This window comes from Nomascus leucogenys, chromosome 1a (assembly GCF_006542625.1).
Source record: "Nomascus leucogenys isolate Asia chromosome 1a, Asia_NLE_v1, whole genome shotgun sequence".
NCBI classification, from domain to species: Eukaryota; Metazoa; Chordata; class Mammalia; order Primates; family Hylobatidae; genus Nomascus; species Nomascus leucogenys.
The window spans coordinates 2,642,302-2,656,962 of record NC_044381.1 but is presented as its reverse complement, the minus strand read 5'-3'; the positions used below and the strand labels follow the sequence as shown (position 1 = coordinate 2,656,962).

At 44.1% G+C, this 14,661-nt stretch overlaps 1 protein-coding gene across 8 annotated transcripts in view; it reads right to left on the bottom strand.

Moving 5' to 3' along the window:
* Positions 1-14,661, bottom strand: part of SMARCA2 (SWI/SNF related, matrix associated, actin dependent regulator of chromatin, subfamily a, member 2) — a 207,952-nt gene that overhangs the window by 176,930 nt on the left and 16,361 nt on the right. Inside the window, exon 1 of one of the 8 annotated variants that reach the window (XM_030824162.1) lies at positions 5,544-5,769. The exons of 1 other annotated variant lie outside the window; for it this stretch is intronic. The gene's annotated coding sequence lies outside the window, so the exon portion shown is untranslated. Of the gene's footprint in view, positions 1-3,156; positions 3,433-3,455; positions 3,693-3,744; positions 4,218-4,807; positions 5,040-5,543; positions 5,770-14,661 lie in introns of those variants that run through there. 6 more of the 8 variants (XM_030827736.1, XM_030826320.1, XM_030827194.1 and 3 more) reach the window with 6 other exon arrangements.

Below are 14,661 nucleotides of genomic sequence, written 5' to 3'. Positions count from 1 at the left end.
GGCTTCAATTATACCATAATGTATTACAAACCCAGAAGTCCAGATGGATATTATTTCAGAGTTTTAGGCCAAAATCTTGTATTCCATATCTAAACCATCACTCCAAATGTGTAAATTGATGAGGTGTTTATATCAAACATTCAAAAGACCAGCTATTTTGTTCCTGAATTTCATTGGCTCTATTGTATGTTTTTCTGAGGTATAATTATTCAAGCATCTTTGACGATATATTTATAACTTTTACTACTTAAAAGCTCTCTTTAACATATCCTACACTTTCAAGGAAAAGTGCTATATTAACATGGGTAATAATAAAGTCATAATAAACAGTAAGAAAGCTGCAGTTTTGCCAACCCAGGTTGCAAGACCCCATTTAACTTAATGATAAATATCTTATGTAAATAAATATGCTCTCTTTCATAATGACTCTGGCAGAGCATAGTTTTAGACTCCTATAGTCCCTAGTAAGTATAAAGTCATAAGTTTCTATATAGAAAAAATAATCACTCCAGGCCTTCCTAAATATGCAATCAAATAAATTACCACCATGTGTATTTTCTATTCACAACTACTTAGGGAATGACCCATGACTTTATTAACCGGCTAAAGGTTAGAGTCCCCTAATAAGAACAGTTCCAAAAATGACAGAAAATTCACATCCTCTATTGGCCAAAAACATCTCCAAAACACAATATTTAAGGGGAAAAAAAAAACAATTTAGAAGATAATTCTTTTACATTAAAAATGAGAAATCAGAATTAGCCCCCAAATGTGGCTTTCATACTAGGGAAATTTTCTCATCTGTTCACAAGAAATACAGCAGAAAAGAAACGTAACTCATATAGTTTTCTAAGGTAACTCATGTTAACCAAAGAATTTGTCCCTATCGTCCCTTAAAATCATCTTGACCAGAAACAGAATCAAATCTTAAAGTGGTTAAATCAGGTCCTACCAACACTCCTTCCACTTGCAAATGCTGGGAAACAGTCCTTCGTATTACATATGTGATAATTCAGTTGTCCTCATGGCAGCATGTCAAGATGTCATAAATAGTGATTTATTATTTCTCTGGGGTATCAAAAAGCTGCTGACGTAGCAGAGTTTGACAAAGGCCTTGTTTACAAAGGAAGACTTGTAAAGGAGAAAAAAAAAACAAGAAAACACTGGAGGACAGCACCACTTTTATAATTTATAAAAGTCTTCTTTTTATGTTCTTGCCGTAACACATAACTGTCAAAATATTACAGTAATATAAGGAGCATCACAATTACCTTTTAGAAAAGGATGTGATATTCTTTTATACTGGCCTGTAGAATGATTTATCTTAAACTTAATCAAAGAAAAAAAATTTAAAATACTTATCTGCAGAAGTGTTACTTTCTAGTTACACCATGTCAGGAATACTTTAAATAGAATTCAAGCATTAACAATATAATACAAGCCAAGTCACTTTTTTTTTTTTTTGTCAATTCTAAGCCTCAGGTGTTGTTCAAAGCACTTTTCAAGAAACTTGACGAGAAATGCTCAAAAACCACTTTACAAACGAACAAAAGAAAAGATCTAAGGCTGCTTTGAACATGTTCTTGTGGTGAATATTTTCTGTGAAACACCACAGTGCACCTAGTCCTGATGCTGGGCTGTAACTGATATAAGTCATAAGAGAAAGGCTGCATTGAAGGAAGCCCTCCCTCCCCTCACCCTCTTCAAGGGTTCTGATACCCCACATTCCTCATTCATTTTAAATGTTCTTTACAAAAATGGCATCTCTCTGATGGCCCCAAGGTAGATGGACCTCTGATCTACTGGGTTATTTTTTTTTTCCCCTCAGTCTACTGCAATAAGTATCTTTTGGACCTAACAGGTGTCTCTAAATCCCCTCTTTACAATAGCAAACATTTGCATTGTAAAGAAGCGTTAGAGGAAAAAAAGAAAGAAAGTCCAGGAGAATAAAAGAGCAATTAGATTCCTCAAAGAAAAAGTGTGTCTCATTTTGCATAACAATGCAGCAACTAGGATTCAAATCTGCCACGCCTCTTAACACTTCACCAGTGTAGCCTGGAAGCCTAAAACTCCAATGCTGACCAACAAGCTTCTGGTAGTGGCCCCCCAGATAACAGATGGAAAATACTACTGAAAATATTTGAACGTGAATATGTAACTATACACACACATAACATTGGGTATGGCTTTTTAAATTATTATTAGGGTTCTCAATGGTTTCTGAGTCTTTGGTGGTTGGATAGAAATTTTCTGCTACTCACCACCCAAGCAACAATCTCATTATTTATGCAAGCATTCTGTTCAGACAAGCAAGGCACACAACCAGGTGTAAATTTTAAGTCTTTTGAAATGGAAGTTTGAAATTCGATATTGGTAACACAGAAATGTTAAAAATAACCACTCAATGCAGTAAACAAACTGTGTATCCTTAATGTCTTCCTTGTGCTCTAACAGTACACATACAAAGTCATACATGCCTACATAATGACCAGAAAGGAGACAATGATGACCCCTCTCCAAAAAATTACTAGCCCAGGTCGCTTTGCATTTTCCAAAGCACCAACCTCCATCAGGTTAGGGAGGAGGAAAAAAAAAAAGAGACAATCTTGCAAAACTCACCCAAAAGTTATATAAACAAAGGAGGGGAGAAGCCCAGTCTAGGCTTTGCACCCATGTGCTACTAAAATTACATAACACCCGGTGCAGACATTGAATAAGGAATGGATTCTGCACAACACCCCCACTCCCTCGACTCCCAAGCCTTCCTCATTCCCTTAAAAAATCCAAACGCCTGGCAAGAGCTAGTGGACGACTTTGAATATTTATTTTATTGCTGGAGTAAAACCTGCGAGAGTTGGAGGTACGTTTAGGCCCGAAGTTTGAATGTGCAACAGCCCCGGGGCGCAGCGACTCACACTCTCCGGACCCAGAGGAGAAAGAACTGACAAGCGACAGCGGCCAGCAAGGCCTTCTTCCCCCTCGTGGTGCCTCCCGCTGGAAAGTTTTCCACGCAATCGATCGGAGGACAAGGAGCCCATTTCCCCCGCCTGCCTGACTTTGCAGGAAAGGCGAGCCGGGAAGACCGGAGGGGGCCGGCAGGGAAAGAACTGGAAAGCTCCGCACACAGCCGGCGGCAGGGCTGCGCAGGCTCCTTACCTGGAGAACGCGGAACAAAAAGGGGCGCGGGGTTCGCGGAGCTTGGGGTGGCGGCGCGGCCGGCGGACGGGAACCGGTCTCCGAGCCGCAGGTCTAGGCCCGCGCCACAGCCCGCGGCCCGGCCCCCGCCGCTGCCGCTTCCTTCCTCGCGCGCGTCATGTCACGGCAATCAAACATGTCTGTGTGCTGTGTGCGCTTCGCTGCTGTGACTTCCTGATTCTCCGCCGCTCGCGCGCGCACACACACACACACTCACAATCACACGCACACGCCACCCCCACCAGCCCTCGCCACCAAACCTCGCCTTGTCCTCCCCGGGCTCCAGGGGAGGGTGCGGGCAGGAGCAGCTGCCCGAGCCTCTGCTCCCGACGCACTGGCTCCTGCGCGCACAACACACACTCACACTCACGCGCAGACACACTCGCGCCGGCCGGGAGGGCGCGGAGGCTCGAGCCGCGGGAGCTCGCCGCCCCCTCCTACCCCTCCACCCTACTTAGCCGCCCTGCCAAACTTTTTTTTTCCTGCCTGATCCACGTCCAACTTCCCTCCACCCCACCCCCCAAGCAGCCCAGCCAGCCCCGCGCTCACCACCATCCGCAGCAAACGGCAACCCGGATAAAAATAATAATGCAATCCAGGCGGCAGAGGCGGAGGCGGAGGCGAGCGATCAGACACCGGCAGGAGGCGATTTCCCCGCGTGTACCGGAAACCGGCCCAAGTGCCCCGGCCAAGGCGCGGGTGTCCCCTGGAGCCCGCACTGCCGCGCCCCGCCCTCCGCGGTGTAACTGCACCCAGGCTGCGAGGCCTGGTGCGGGGCACGGGGAGCACTGTGCTCCGTGTGCGCCCTGCGGCCGGAGGACGCCGAGGGGCTGGCGCGCCGGACCGGTTATTTAGGGAAGTGCATCGCGACACCTTTGCAGATGGCATGGCCGTGTTTTGCAACGCAAACGGGAGGAAGGGAAGACGGCCGGGTGGAGGGGGAGAGCAAAGGAAGGGGGAAACCAGGTTGGGATGGGAATAAAGCAAACTCCTGAGCAGAGAGCAAGAAGGATGGAGTGCGTGTCATCGTTAGGAGGAGGCTCCTACTCGGTCTCCCCGCCTCCCGCCCTCGCCACCCCCCATTCCCTCCCCACCGCAGCCCTTCCCCTTCCCGGGCGAACGACACCGCCGCTGCCCGGTGGTGCGCGGGTCCTGTTTGTGACAGTCAGGCAGACAGGATTATCCGGATCATGGCCTCCCCGGCCCGCAGCCGCCGCCGTGGCTCTCCTGGGTCCCGGCGCACCCCTAGCACCCGGACGATCGCAGGCGCCCCACGCCCGCAGCTCCCGCGGCGCAAGCAAGGGGAAGACGCGAAGCAAAAGAACACAGACCCGGGGAGAGGGAGGGCAGGGTAACGGAGGCTGGCGGGCACCTCCGACCTCCTTGGGGGCCTCCTCCCTCCCCTCCAGCAGCGCGGCCCCGGCCGGACATCCCGAACTTTAACACCCGAGCCTGCGCTGCCGCCAGGTACCAGAGGCAGGGACGTCCGCAGCGCCCGGGGCGCAGCCCCCTGGCAGCCCCTTTGCCTAAAGGCCTGCCTACCAATCAGCGTCCCCATCCACGCCGGAGGAAACGCGGAAAGTGGGGGTGACACCTCCGATCAGGCACGCACCGGCCCCGCGGCAGTGGCCGCTACCTCCTTTGCGCGTCAGCTCAGGATTCTCCCGCTGCGATCCGCTCACGTCTCCGCAGCCGGAGCCCTTTAAACAAGTCCCTGGGAAGCGGGTGGCAGCAGCGTTCGTTGGCGCCCCGCCGCCAGCCTGGGCTCCTCGCCCTCCTTTCCCGTTCCCCTTCCAACTCTTCCGGGGAGGGTTGCTCGGGATGAACAGTAGCGTTTCCATCCTCCTCCCCAGTTCCCCAGGCCTTCCCCCTCCTGCTGCCACCCCCTCCCCCCGCCTCGCTTTTAAGGGGATGGGGGGATTGCAACCTGGCCGAATGTGTGTGTTGCAACCTTGAGTTGGCAGCGCATCTGACTGCCTACTCAGGATCAAGGCTGTGGTTTGTTGGGATTTTTTTCCTCCTTTGCCCCCTTGAAGTAGTAATTATTACTGTTATTATTAGAACAGCAAGGTTCGGTTGAAACTTTCTCGTTTCTTCCACCGCCGCCTGGGAGCTGTCGTTAGAGCATTCCACCTGAGGCCCGCGGGGAGGAGGCGGGCTTTTTTTGTGGTGGCGGTTGGCCCGCCTGTTTGTTTTGGTTTCCTTGCATGCACAATAAATAATAATTAGGATAATAATGAATAATCCCGGGCGAAGGCGGCGCGGTGCCGGAGGGGTTTGAGCGGCGGCTGCAGCGGGGCGGCCGAAGGGAGGGGAAAGAGGAGAAAAGAGTTGTAAGTTATATTTACCTTGCTCGCGAGGAGTGTGCTGGCTGAATCTCTTCCCTCTCTGAGTCACCCAGAGTACAGAAACAGAGGGAGAGAGGACTAGATTATGAATATGACTTCATTGATGACAGCCGTCCCCTCCTCTTCCTAAACTCGGGCTCCGCCCAGCGTCCCACCCTCGCCTCCTCCGCGGGCGCCGGAAGACGCGCCGCAGTTGGCCCCGCGCGCCGCTCCTCCCTGCCCGCCCGGGCGCGGGTTGGCGGGACGCGCCTGTCACTCGCTCAGCTCAGCGACTCCGGGAGCGCGGGGGGAGGAGGGGGCGGTGTGCAAGAATGTGGATCTAGACAGCTCTACTGTATGCGTGGATCCGTGTGTGACTGCAAGGCGCCGGCTCTCGGGCCGTGTTTGTGCCTGGAGCAGAGAAACTGCGCAGGATGCAGAAAGCCCCAAGCTCTGCTGGAGTTGGGCGCCCGCTACCCCTTCCCTGGCAGTCCTCTTCCTCGGGCGCTGCGGGGCTCCTCCAGGGAGACTGGGGAAGGGGAGGAGGCGAAGCAAAAAGGGAGGGCAGCCGTAGTAATAGCGCGTAGTAGTTTGGGGGTATGTGGAGAAGGTGCTGGAATTTAACTGTGCCTCCGCCTGCCAGTGCGAGCCTGCAGAGAGAAAGGGAGGGGACGGGGGAAGGGCTCCGAGTGGCACCAAAGCTGTTTGTGGCACAGTGTTGACTGTGGAAAAAACGGGCATTGTCGTGCCGGCTGAAACTTTTTCTCCCCCTTCCCCAAGGCTGTCATTATAAATCTGCCCCCTATTCCCCGTAAAGAAAAAAAAAAAAAAAAAAAAGGGAGGCGGGCACAAAGAACATTCCTGCCAAATCTGTCTCTTCCCTGAAGGACTGCAAGCTTCCAAATGCCAACGAGGGAGAAACAGCTGAGAGGCTGAACGCCTTATAAATAAGTAAACCCACCCTAACCTCTCTGTTTACTTCGTGGACTAGATACAGCACTATAACCTTCCCTCACCTGCCATCTTCGCTAAAATATATACAAAAATATGGAAAAACAAACCCTGGGGGCGGGGCTGGCGGGTTAGGGGGTGGCAGAAGCATGGAATCTGGTTTTGATTTAAAAAGGGGAATAAATCTCTTATTTTCTACAGACCGTGGTCTCTTCCCTCTCACCCCGCATTTAAGACCAATTAAGGCTACAAATTGTAATTTGCTGGCAAGTCGCGGTTTTGAGACCTCTTTGCTCCAATTTTCCTTGAAATACAGTACTTTGGCCGGACCAATAGGTCAGTGTTTGGTGAGACAATTTTATTTTTAGTTTTATGAAGTGTGAAAGAATGTTAGGAGATTTTAAATCAGGGACCTATTATTTTAGACTCAGATGAATGTAGATACTTGACTCTTAAAATTAAAACTGTTCCTATGCAGTAGTGTTAGGAAAAGTATGATTTATCCCTTATTTCGTAATGTAATGGCTTAAATTAGTCATTCAAAGGGCACTGTGACTCTGGATGAGGATTTTTCCCCCTAGAGTAAAATCTTACTTTAAGACCATTTTACTGTTGCAAAATTGACTCCATTTGAGCAACTGGGTCTGAAATGCACTTCTAGGAGGCTTAAAACTTCAGGCTGGATAAGTTGAAGACAAGAAGTAATGGAAAGAACGCCAAATACTGCCATGTAGTCATTAAGAAGCAAGAATTCTTTGTATCACTGGTCCACTGCTGGCGGAAGCAGAGCCCACCAGGGCACCATTTTCATGATGGCTGGGAGTGTGGGCGATCACCCACCCTACAGCTCTCTAAGGTCTTGTTACTTGCTTATTAACCTTAGCTTCATCATTTTCTGTCTATCTTGAACCTCAAGACAACAAAAGATAACACGGCTAAGAGAAATAGAATATAGTGTGCCCTGAAGGATCCATTGTAAGAACTTGTTTTTCTGCCTGAGGATATGCCGGTGTAACTATTAACTGAGAAATATATAGTGAGAAATTTTAAACAAGATTAGTAGTGTAGTAAAAGTGTAACGTAAATACTAACTTCTAACTGCCTAATAAGTCGCAACTAATAATATAGCCAGATAACCTAGCTGTCTCTAATAAAGAGTTTTAACCTAATAGCAATGCTTATTACATTGAGAGTAATTAGGTTTTAATTTTTTAGGGTCTAATTTGTTTCTGTGGCATGCCGACCTCACATGCCAATTTTCAGAAATTGATAACTTCACTTTTATTCCCTTGTGAATAAATGCCCTTTATCCCCTTAAGATTCCACCTCCACTTGCCATGCAAATCCTCAAAAAACAAAAACAAAAACAAAAACAAATCAATTAGTAAGTCCCTGGAGAAAGAAACTGTCCATTCCTTCTGGCATTTTGTCACAGGGAAAGTAAAGAAGAAAACATTCCCTTTGTTATATGTGTATATTCTTCAGCTCATATAAATTTTGATGTCATCCTTGGAGGCACTGGTATCCACGTATTGTATACACACAGCTATGGGAATTGAAAATAAAATATATCATTGGGAACAGAGATTAAATATAGATACTGCATCTCCCTTTCCCTTCGCATTGGTCTAAGAAAGCACCACCTTCCTCCATCACCCTTCAAGTCTTTCCTCTAAAAATTCGTCTTGTTTGTAGTTTGTACCCTAGCAGTTACAAATTTTATAAAATAAGGCCTAAACTCAGGAGAAATGAAAAGGCAGCATCATTCACTTGGTACAAAAAGAAGATTCTAGAACATATAGCACGAGTTTCACCTCTGAGGTAAAACGAAATTTAACAATTGAAGTTAAGGAGGAAAATGATGGGTTTTTTTGTTTTGTTTTGCAGAAAATCATACAAAAGCAAATGTGGTTAGAGGCTAAAAGGACTCCAGGAGGCTGCACAGGGTGCTACATTCACACGAAGCTTTTCTTTTTGGACTTTGATGAGTCATAATGTGTTCTCTGAACTTGCTTTTCTCTTTCTAGTTTGGTATCAAAAGATGGAAGTCACTTTTTCATGTCTGTATGGCCACATTCACTTGTTATGTAAGTCTGCTTTGGTTGACATTCTGTATAGAGTAGATACTGGGTTTAAAACTTGGTATCTGGATACAACAACCTCGTAAAGAAAATTCCATGCACAACATTAGGAAGCTTCTAGTCCCAACAGACAAACTGTTAATGCTGCCTGAAATGTTGCCTAGCTTCAAACACGAGCAGGTAATACCATTTTTAGGCAGTGAGTATTTCATCTTCAGTAATGGAAACCAAGATTTGACAAATTGAATCAGCTGATGTGTAATTTAAAAAATAGTTTAGAATTAGCAAGTAAATTTATTACAGAAATAAACACTCCTCTGTCTCCTTTTTTCTTTTTTTTCGAGTCAGAGTCTCGCTCTGTTGCCCACGCTGGAGTGCAGTGGCGGGATCTTGGCTCACTGCAACCTCCGCCTCCCAGGTTCAAGGGATTCTCGAACCTCAGCTTCCCGATTAGCTGGGATTACAGGTGCCCGCCACCATATCCAGCTAATTTTTGTATTTTTTGTAGAGACGGGGTTTCACCATGTTGGCCAGGCTGATCTGGAACTCCTGAACTCAAGTGATCCACCCGCCTCTGCCTCCCAAAGTGCTAGGATTACAGGCATGAGCCACTGCACCCTGCTCTCTCTTTTTTTCTAATGGGCATGTTCAATAAATTATGTTGTTCACAATCATTCCCCAAAAATACCACCCCCAATTCTGTTTATTATTATATCGTTCTTTAGCTTAAAATCCTTTGTCTATTCCCAATCCATTTTACGATAAGTTTCCAACTTCTTGGCATGTTATCCTAAGTTGCGCACAGGCAGGTCTCTACCAGCGTTGTTGACCCTGCCACCAAAAATGCCTGGGCTCAGGGAAAACCTGTCTACCCTTTGGTTCCTAAGTGATCACATTGGACATTCTCCCCTCTGACTGAAGTGCAGATCCTCAACCCACATCCTCAAGACTCAACTATGACCCAGAATCCTTCTAGTGGTCTTCCCTGTTCTCCCCAGGCAGAGGAAGCTAGCTGCTTGTCCTACTCTGCTCCCATAGCAACCAGTGCATGCCTCCATTATAGCACTTATCACTTTGTTGCAATTATTTGTTTGGTTTTGTCCTCTAGATGGTTAGTGCCTGGAGGGTGTTTCAATTCATCTTTGAAACCTCAGCAATTAGCCTGATACCTAGCACATTGTATTCAAAAAAAAAAAAAAGAAAAACTTTGTTGAAGGAAAGGATGAAAGATAGATAATAAAATTACCTGACATAGAAAACTTAGCAGGTCTTTCACTATTAGTAATTATCATGTTAATGAACAACATCAATAAGTGTTCCGAATCTTTACATTATCTGCCAGGCTTGAAAAGGCTTGGAAAATGTTTTTGGTTTTTGTTTTGTTTTGTTTTGGGGAGGGGGGATGTGGGAAGATAAGGAGAAGCTAACAGCTCTCAGTAGTCATAGAAAGAGAACTGACAAGAGGTGTTGTTTGTTTTTAAATTAGGCGAGGAGTAACATGAATGAACACATGGCAATTGTTTAATACAGTAGTAATAATTATAATTGCAGCTCCTTTTTATTTCTCTTTTAAATTACGTGCCTGAAGTTGTACAGAGACTCGTACATATGTTGTTTAATCCGTTTAACCCTATGAGATCTATGACTTCATCTCCATTTTACAGGTGAGGAAACTGAGAATCAGGAAGTAATTTGCCTAAGGCAGGGTTCTCCAAAGTGGAGCGACCAAGACAATTTATTGTGATATAGGAAGAACAGAAGAAATTCTGTTTCTTTTTTCTTTAATAATTGAAAAAAGTAATGAGGCAAGGACCAAAAAGAGCTTTATGTATATTTATTATACTCATTGACCCTTGACCCTAGAGTCTTTTACATGGTCCCTAAGTAAACTGGTCATGTGTCATGTAGTGTAGCTGAAGAGTACTGAAAAACAAAAAGCGCCACAGGCAGAGGGGTGATACTGGCACTTTCTGGTTCTTTCATTGTCATTGACATCTTTTTAAGCATTGATATTGCCTTAAGTTTGCAGGTTCCACGTTAAATAAATTCATAAGATTATATCTAGTTTTTTTTGTTTGTCTTTGTTTTTGTTTTTGTTTTTTGAGACAGATCTCTCTCTGTCGCCCAGGTTGGAGTGCAGTGGCGCCATCTTGGCTCACTGCAAGCTCCGCCTCCCAGGTTCACGCCATTCTCCTGCCTCAGCCTCTCAAGTAGCTGGGACTACAGGCGCCCACCACTACGCCCGGCTAATTTTTTGTATTTTTTAGTAGAGACGGGGTTTCACCATGTTAGTTAGCCAGGATGGTCTCGATCTCCTGACCTCATGATGCACCCGCCTCGGCCTCCCAAAGTGCTGGGATTACAGGCATGAGCCACCGTGCCCGGCCTATATCATCTAGTTTTAACCAATCAACTCTCCTATTTGGGGAGCAAGTGGCTTAAAAAACAGTTTCTGTGAAGAAATAGAAGATTGAAATAATACCAATAATATAAGCACAGGTGAAAATCAGGATCAAATTTGCCAGTTTAACCTCTAAGAACTCTTTTGCAGCCAAATTGAGGAGTAAAGCAATGACAGCCTAATTAGATCTAACAAGAAATAGGTCAGGCCGGGCGCAGTGGCTCAAGCCTGTAATCCCAGCACTTTGGGAGGCCGAGGCGGGCGGATTACCTGAGGTCAGGAGTTCGAGATCAGCCTGCGCAACACGGTGAAACCCCGTCTCTACTAAAAATACAAAATTAGCAGGGCATGGTGACACATGTCTGTAATCCCAGCTACTCAGGAGGCTGAGGCAGGAGAATCTCTTGAACCTGGGAGGCAGAGGATGCGGTGAGCCGAGATCACGCCATTGCACTCCAGCCTGGGCAGCAAGAGTAAATCTCTGTCTCACCAAAAAAAAAAAAAAAAAAAAAGAAAAGAAAAAAAAGAAAGAGGTCAAAAACATTCACAATTTACCAGGACTATTTGAAATTTGGATTTATGTTAACTTTCATGAATGATTAATTCTGATCTAAGCATGTATTTTTCCTTGAGATACTATTGATTGTATGAAAGCATGATTAGCAAGATAATTGAAAATTTTCTATTCATCTTATTCTCTTTTCTCTTACAATTTTTGTGTATGTTTTATAATGCACATAATATATTAATAATGAATACATGTGTTATGAATAAATATACATAAATCATGCTCTATCTTTTTTTTTTTTTTTTTTGCTTTTTAACTGTAAGGGGGATGTGATTAAACAACTTGGAGATGACTAAATGATGAAGTCAGAATTTTTAACTAAGCTTGGTAGAACTCCAGACTCCGAGTAATCTGTGTGGCTCGTGTAAAAACTGCCCCAAAATTTGTCATCAGTACAGGGTTCTTAATCTGTGATGGAGGGTTGATGGGGGTGGAATACAAATGATCTTTGGAACATCTAAGAATCCCCTGAAACTGTGTTCAAAATTCTAGGATCATGTTAATGTACGCTTTCTGCAGGCAGAGTCTGTACATTTCATCAGATTCTCAAGGGGATCTTCCCGGAAAGGGGTAAGAATCATTGACCCAGAGGTGTCAGCAGCCTCAATAACCTAGGATAATTTTCTGATAAGAAATTAATCCTCTCCATAACTTTATAAAACTAAGTGTGCACATTTTATATATCCAAACATATCTACGCTTTTAAATCCTAATTCAGTGTTTCTTTAGGTAAACCAGATGCATTCTAACTGCCCAAAGAAGGACTCCATTTGTCTCGAGAGATGGGCTTTCTGAGGATAAGTTTATTCTAAAGCATTTCCTCGATAATACTGCATTATATATTGTTGACTAGACTAGAAAGAATTTTTTGTATTGTCATCAATATGTCTTTGAGGTTTTGACACATCTTTGGGCAGTTGTACATGAGGAATCAGCACATGAATTCAGGTTCTCAAATTTTCTGTCGTAAATTGTTCAGATATTTTCATTTGTGTTTGGCCATTGTACCTGCTACCCTTTGTTCTGTGCTGTGCTTCTCTGATTGATAATGTGCTTCGGTACCAATGTAACACTGTAGCTTACCTCTAAACCCCTCAGCTAAATCCATGTATTCATCTCCCATGCTGTTATATGATATTTTATTACAGTACTTTACTTTTTGACCACCTTCAGCTGTTATTGGGCTTATCTTTTCAGTTACTATTCATTGCTTTTTGTTGGTGTGTGACCCTTTTCCAGCTTGGCTTATGTTATATCACCCACCAGATTCTTACTTCAAGTTCAGTACACAAAAGCACAATTCACTATTGTCTTTTTTCAATCCTGTTTTCTACACTTGAAGTTCTATGTAAATTCAAGAGATGAGTAGAAAATAAGCCAGGAATATATCAAAGCAGATACAACTATTGAAATTACATTAGATGACTCTTTAAAAACCCAAAATAAATATTCTGCTTTGGAGAAAAATAAAGTTAGTTTCTCCACAGGTAGGGACAAAATACATTCCACAACGGTATGACTTTATTTTAGTTTTCAATGGTGTTACCAGCCAGAAAGTGATGAATCTATAAAACAAATTTAAGAAGTTTCAGGAAAGGGTTGCAAGCATCTGGATTCTGCATGGGGCAAGGTTTAATGCTGGGCAGGAAACTTTTATCTCCCCTCCAGATAAACTCAACTGAACAGCCACTGACTTCAATGAGTGTTGGGCATAAAGGAAAAGCTCACATTTGATCTGGAACTGTGCATATTCAATTGCTTATCTTACCAGAGACATTGTGATACCTGTTGGAATTTTATTATTAAGAAGACTATTTGGAACCTTTCAATAGTAGACTTTCCTTAAATGTGGGGGAAAACAAGGAATTCTCTGATCAGATTAAAAACATCACAATATACAACTTTTTGGTGGTTGTTTAATACTTAGGACTTAGGGCTTGAGGGTATATTTGAATCTTAAAGAGGTTCACCTCACCCTTTACCTACATTTTATTAAAATACTTTAAAAATATATCCACTTATCAGGGGTGGATTTTATTATGACATTTATCAACTGACATTACCTGTAGCCACAGTTACCTAATAATATTCTGCAGTTCTCTTGGCCCATATCAATGTCAAGTATGTTCCCAAGAACTTAAGACCAGAATGTTGAGCTATTATTTTTAATGCTAACATCATAAATAACTACTTACTAATTGAGGAAAATAATAGGGAAAACATAATTTAATGTTCTAAATAAGTGACTACTCTTTTAAACAGCCTTCAAATGCTATCATCACTGGTCTTTAAGCTCTTACAGACTATGTGTCAGTCTTACTTAAAATGGTACCATTGAAAGTTCTTATAATAACCACTGGTTTAAAAAATACATATCAATCTCTCAACCTCTGGTTCCATGCATAAAGCAAACATAATACACTGGAACACATGTTTGAATGGATTGCCCAAGATCACCCACTAAGATTAGAATGGTGGTGTCCACATTCCCAGTCAGTAAACCACTTGCTATATAACAGTCTCCCTTAAAAGAAGAAGAAAAATGTCTGCAAGATCATGTTTTAAAAATCAGTGATAGCCATCAGTGACCAACTAAAGAAATGGGTTCAGCACCATCCATTCCATGCTAACATGCGCTTTTATTAACTGCTCAAAGTAAGAAATGTATTATGTATCATGACCTGTTATACACATACTTACACAGTGAATTGTATCCAGGAAAACAGAAGGAATTTAATTCAGGGAATTGGTTACATAGATGATGAAAGAGCTAAGAACTTAAATAAAGAATTGAGTAGCAACAGTAAGATGTCAGTTATCCCCTCTAGGCTTTGAGAATCCAAGAGATAATCAATGAAGCCCAGAGACCAGAGTCTCCTGGTGAAACCTGAAACCATGATGATTCTTAGTTAGAGCGATGGAGATGCAACTGTTGGTACAGATGCAGCTAGAGGCAGAAAGAGAAGAGAACACTCCGCCTTCTCCCTTCCTCCTAGGTTCCAGCTGTCCTGTCTCTTGCTTGTAAGCATCTCTTAGAAGTCAGCCCCGACTGCAGCTGACAGAGGAAGCTGGGAAGTGCAGCCCACAAGAGTCACCCTCCCCCTGCCTTATAGAGCAGAGCAGAAGGAAGAATGAGGT